This window comes from Patagioenas fasciata, chromosome 12, assembly GCF_037038585.1.
Source record: "Patagioenas fasciata isolate bPatFas1 chromosome 12, bPatFas1.hap1, whole genome shotgun sequence".
Lineage (NCBI taxonomy): Eukaryota > Metazoa > Chordata > Aves > Columbiformes > Columbidae > Patagioenas > Patagioenas fasciata.
The window spans coordinates 15,927,976-15,933,975 of record NC_092531.1 but is presented as its reverse complement, the minus strand read 5'-3'; positions in this window follow the sequence as shown (position 1 = coordinate 15,933,975).

Below are 6,000 nucleotides of genomic sequence, written 5' to 3'. Positions count from 1 at the left end.
CAAGCATGGAGAAATAATGGAATTATTGCACTTCTCCGCTCTGTCATGTACCATTCGTTTTAATTAATGCAGCACATCCGCACTGTGACAGTGGTATTAATGAAGGTAGGGAGGTTATTGTGGAAAAGTGTCATCTTCCCACACCTTGTCACTTCGAGAGCTGTCCCTGAAACAAAGTCCCTCTCCTTCCCCTGCTCCTTCTCCCCATCTTCTGGCTCTTGCTGGGAGCATGTGGCCATGGGCAGGTGCTGGGGGCACAAGAAGTACCTACTAATGCATGTTTAATTAGGATAATTAAATGAGTTGTACTGGGAAGAAGGACCGGAGCGTGTCCCTGTTGCACACATGATGCAGCTCTTCGAGGTGACTCACACAACACCGCGCAACACTTGGCTGTGAGCACAGATACCGCTGGAGGTCATGGTTAAGTCTAATTAATTGCAAAGATATCCAGCACTTTCTGTTGGGCACATTTTTGCTTGGGCCCAACACAGCGTGGGCAAAGCTGGGAGCCGTGCAATGGCTCCATCTGAGTTTGAAGGCAAAATGCAAAGAAATAGGTGAAAATAAAAAGCAAAGCAGCCACCTTCCCTCTCATCAAACGTTCCTGAAATCGGCACGTTTGTGCAGAAAACTACGACATTTTTCTGAGTGGGATGGAAAATCCTCAGTGCCAGAGGACAGGGCTGTGCAGGTGCTTCGAGCATCACCCACCTGATCAATTAACTCAGTTTGGATTTGGATTCTAGTTAACACACTGCCAGTGTTTTACCACCATATCCAGAGCCATAATTACAGTGATTGCACGGATCAATTAGCAGCTGCTTAAAGCCATTAGCAGCCTAGCCAGTATAGCTCATAGCAGCCCCGCGTGTGGTCAGACTTCATCAGGTGGGACCTCTCCTTCTGGTTCCTGCAGCGGGCAGCCCCTGGAATTATTTTAAATCTGAATTTTAATCTTGTTTTCCTCATTGCACATCAGTAAAAAACTAGTGATGTCCCCAGCACGGTCGCTGGGCATCCCCAGCGCTCGGAGGCATCGGTGCGGATTCTCCGATGTCTGATAAAATCAGCCTCTGCCCGCTAAGATGCACAGAGTCAGGCAGGATGGATTCGCGCTGGGATGGCAAAAACCTGGTTTTTAAGGAAAAAAATATTTCTTTTTCAAAGGAAAAATCTTTCCATTTGTGCCTTGTTTGGCTGCAAATGTTTCTTTTCTTTGGGATTTTGACATCTCTTCTTGGGCTTGGCCAAAAGGTGACACTTTTGCTTCGTGATGAGCTGTTGAGTCAGAAATTTGTCCTTGTTCAGCACTGGAAGAAATACCCAAATCCCCCAAAGTCTGAGATTATCTTGAAACATCCATTTTCAGTGGGAAAAGCAAAAACCTTTCCTGGGGCCTCATCCAGGGGGTCAAGCAAACTGGGGGGAGAAGCAGGGGAGGAATGTGGATGTTTTCTCATACCTAAAGCCATAAGGGAAGACAGATATTTTCTCTGTGCCTCAATTTCCCTGTAGGAAATGTAAATATTACCTCTGCCTGCCCACATCACCCACGGCAGCTCTGGTTGAAGGATGGAGATGAAGTTCCAGGCTCTTCATGAAACCGCCTTGATGTCCTGGTGAGCACCAACACCTCGAATACAAGGTTTGCATTCACAATAGAAGATTCAGTGAATAACATCCAAAATACTCCCCAAAGAGGTAATTTATTTCAAAATGTCCCCCAAAAGTGCAGGTTAAAAATGTCCCAGGAGAAGCTAGAGGCTGTAATATTAATATTAATAAGTCATATATATATAGTATATAATAGAATAGTAATAATTACTAATAATGTATATAATGTAATAATTATTTATGTAATATATAATCTTGTAATATTCAACATCTCACATGCAGGGATTTTTTTTCCCTTTTTCCTTCCTTTGATGAAAGGATTTGCAAGGTTTAGTGGTTGTACATCCCAACCTGTGTGGCCCTACGGCCAAGGTGTCCTCGGTGGCCTGTCTGTCCCCAATGGGGAAGAACCCTTTGCATTTTAAAAATGTGAATAAATGGAAAGATATTTTCTTTTTGGCCTTTCCCGCCCCCACCCTGGTTTATGGTTGGTTTGGTTTAGGTTGTTTTGTTTTGTTTTGTTTTGTTTTGCGTTTGTTTTGGTGGTGGTGGTGGTGGTTGGTTGGTTGGTAGTGGCAGTGGTAAATATTTCTCATCTGAAGGATGATTTTCTCGTTGGGAAGCGGATCGCTCTGTGTGTGACTTATCTTGTTTCTACATCGACGTGCATGGGGTTTTATAGACACAAGTGCCCTTGTATCTGCTTGTGGTTAGTTGATAATGCAAAAACATATGGGCTGTCATGTACTTTTCAATGTATTCCTGTACTATAGAATACAGAAATAATCTGAGGGGTTAAATAAAAAAAAAACCTTGAGGATGGTATTGTTCGTGCTGGATAAAATCCTGTGAACAAAGCAATTGGCATCATTTCACTTGCAAATTGAGCAGCGAAGCAAAATACCGTTTATGAAACTGTAATTTATTCTTGGAAAATCAAGCACTTACAATGTCGGCTTGTCGCAGGTTAAGTTACAGAAAAGGGAAAAAATAGATTAATGATGAACGTGACAACATTTCAGGGCAAATCATCACAGCGAAAGCCTTTGAAAAGCTTGTATGCTCTCTGCACAAACTGGATATACTTTTTTCCCCCGAGAACATTAAACCAGCGATTGCCTTGGGGCTCGGTGATGCCGGCTGCAACCAAGCAAGGAGCAGCAAGACCCGCTGTGCCCCTTTGCCCCCAACTTGCTGCATCCCATTTTGGGGACCCCTCACCACCTTCAGAAGCCAAAAAGCAAAGTCTGACTAATATTTTTTTTTCTCCTTTCTGCAATTAGTCCATCCCTTAAGTATTCTCTTTCTTGCTGGTGTGTGTATTATAATCTTATGTTTTGGTGCTGAACAGACAAAGTCACCCCTGCAGTGGGGACATCACTGTTGCCACCACAACAGGGGCATCAAACCCCATCATCAGCTCCTCCAGAGAACCACAGGAGATGCTCCATGAAGATGGGTCTCCCAAAGTCTCCTTTCTGCCCTGGATTTTCCTCCCCATCCCTCTCAGCCCTTTTTCTTCTTACCAGGAGATCACTCCCAACTGCACGAACACCCTGGGAGTTGTTCAATGGGGATGGGAAGAATATTAATATAATTTGCACAAGATGAGGACAGAGCTCATCAAAATAAGTCAACAGTGATTAGGAGGTCTGGAGTTTCTGGACCATGTAGAACTGTAAATCCCAGATTGAGATCTCACTCCAGACTTGTGTCTTATATCTTTATTAAGGGAAATACTAGAAAATATTCCCAAACCCAGAGATTTCTGCACCAGCATCTTTGAAGGTCTCACCCCAAGCGCTGGATCCCACCTCTGCCTTGGCAACAGCGTCTTGGCAGGGAGGGAGGAAATTCCTGATCATCCAAACAAAGTTTCTGATAAAGAAATTAATTAAACGGCCTCAAATGTATTATTACCGGTGGTGACCGAGTCGTGACTGGTACCCGACACCCCATGGAGGGACGGGGCGGGTTGTCATCTTGAGGAGCGTTTGGGGCTCCTGGGGTGATGCGGGCCTGGGAGAGGTTTCATTATAATAAGATATTAAGATTTAATTCTGCCTTTTAACACTTTCAGATAGGCAGATAACATCTGTGTGAGCAGAAGTGCAGGTTTTTTACACACCTTTATATCCCCACAATGAGGGTTTTTTTGGGGGCAGGAGCGGGATTTTCCATCATTCGGGCTGAGCCATCGCTCATCTCCCCATGGCACTCACTGAAGGTGATGGTAAAACGGAGTTCGTGACCCAAGGAGCTATTGCCAGTGGTAATAGTGTGTCACGTATTAAGGGAGCATGTTTGAAACCACGTTAGATTATTAAAATTCATAGGAGTGATTTATAGAGGTTTTTAAAAACCAGCAGCTTGCCAATATAAATTGGCTTAGGAAAGTCAACTGTAATCCACCCAGGTCCAAATAATGACATTTCCTCCAATACATCCAAAAAGCTGAAAAGCAGAAAATAATATCCAGGCTCCAGAGATAAGGCGAGCACCCAAGGGAACGAGGACGCTGAAATATTCATGCGATCGCAGATTGGATGGTGGAAATGGCCCTTCCCAGCGGCTGCGTTTAGGGACTGATGAATTTAGTTACTCTACCTTCATATTTATCGCTCAATAAACAAGACAAGCTCCTTCACGATGCTGAGCAAGACTAATTTAGCTATTTTAGCGCTAAGGAAATGGCTTTCTGGGCAAGATGAGGGTTTGATAGGAAGTGAGTTTTGTATGAAATTGGAGATTTTTTAAAATTTAGCCGAGGCAGCGAGTGTTGGTGGGTTCTGTGGTGTGACCCAGGTTTGAGGATTAACCCACCTGGCCCAACCCTTGATTTTGGGGGACCCTGCACCGAGATGAGGCTCAGCCTGTCGGGACCACCCCCATCCGCTGATGAAGACGTTCCAGCTCTTGATTTTTAAAGATTATTTTTCAAGGCAAAGCCCATTGCTATAAAGGTTTTACAGCAGCCGTGCCGGAATTAACCGTGGCTTCGTAAAAATGTCAGCAAATGAAACAGTAATGCCCGAGTGGTATTAGCGCTAAAATGACCTTTCAGATAGTTAAGGTTTTATGGGATATTATAAATTCTCCCTGCGTTGGCAGGGTTGTAACTAGGACATTAATGGTAACATCTTCTCCAGTGGCACCTGAGGCAAGAACCTGGCGTTCGGAGCTGAAAATATCCAATGCATTTTATTGTTAGTATTTCTGGAGCTAAGAGCTGACATGTTTCCAGAAGAAATTTGAATGTGCGTGGTCAAAAGCAGAATTCTTTTATTAAAGATGAGTTTTGAACATTCAGGTAAGGGTTTGGTGGTTTTTTTGAGACTACTAATATTTCCAACAGCAAAAAAAAAAACCCAAGGTGATTTAAACACATCGTTTGGATTCTTTTATTTCCTTAGTTTCTAAGGCTTTAGATTAATATTGTCAAGCCTTTTTTTTATTGCTGTGAAGGGAAGGCAAGACCTTTTTTAATGAAAACCATGAGCTTTATACAGTACCTTGACTCTGCAGCCACTATTTGAAGCAACATATTCTGCTTAACTTACACGAGTAAGTGAGCTCTGATTTTTTTCTAACCTCTTGCGTTGCCACTGGGAAACAAAATCAGCTTCTATGCTTGTATTTATTATGAAGTATACGTTTAGACAATCCGTGCTGCAATTTAGCAGTTTCAGGAGCTTCAGGGAGTTGTCTGAAACATCTTCTCACTCACCTGCTTATTGAAACCTCTTTGGAAAGTGCTGCTGGACTCGGTCTCACTCATTTATTCCCCACAGCCTTTCGCTTTGACCATCGTTTGGCATCAGGAGGAGAGGATGGGGGCTGTTTCTCCGGTCAACTCATTGATAAATGTTTTCCCAAAGCTGCCCTTGCGTTGGGGGTGACTTTCTGGCTGCAGATGGTGAAAAAGAAGCAAGAAAAAAAACCCTAAAATGATCTGGAGAAAGCCAAAGGCATTGCAATATTTTAATTTTGGCAATGAATTGATGCTTGGAGTGAGCTGGACAGCCAGGTCCTGCAGCTTGAGGTCCATGGAGAGGCAGCAGCTCCAGCTCCCTTCCCTGTCTCTGCACAGGTAATGCCTGAAAACGCAGCTGAAACAGTCAAAAAATAAGGGAGATATCGTAATTCAGGCTGCCTCGGTCCCTGCAGGGCTGTGGCTGTGTCCCCATAGGATCAGCTGGCCCCCCAAAAAATCACCATTATCCCCCTAACACGGTGGATTAAAGAAAATGGACCCAGCATCAACACCCTCCTGTCCCCAGGCAGCACAGGGGACAGTTGTGGGTCACAGTCCCGCAAAGAGTCACCAGGTAAATGATGTCCTGTTGGCACCCGAGGCGATGGGAAAAAGCAGATGGCAGCACC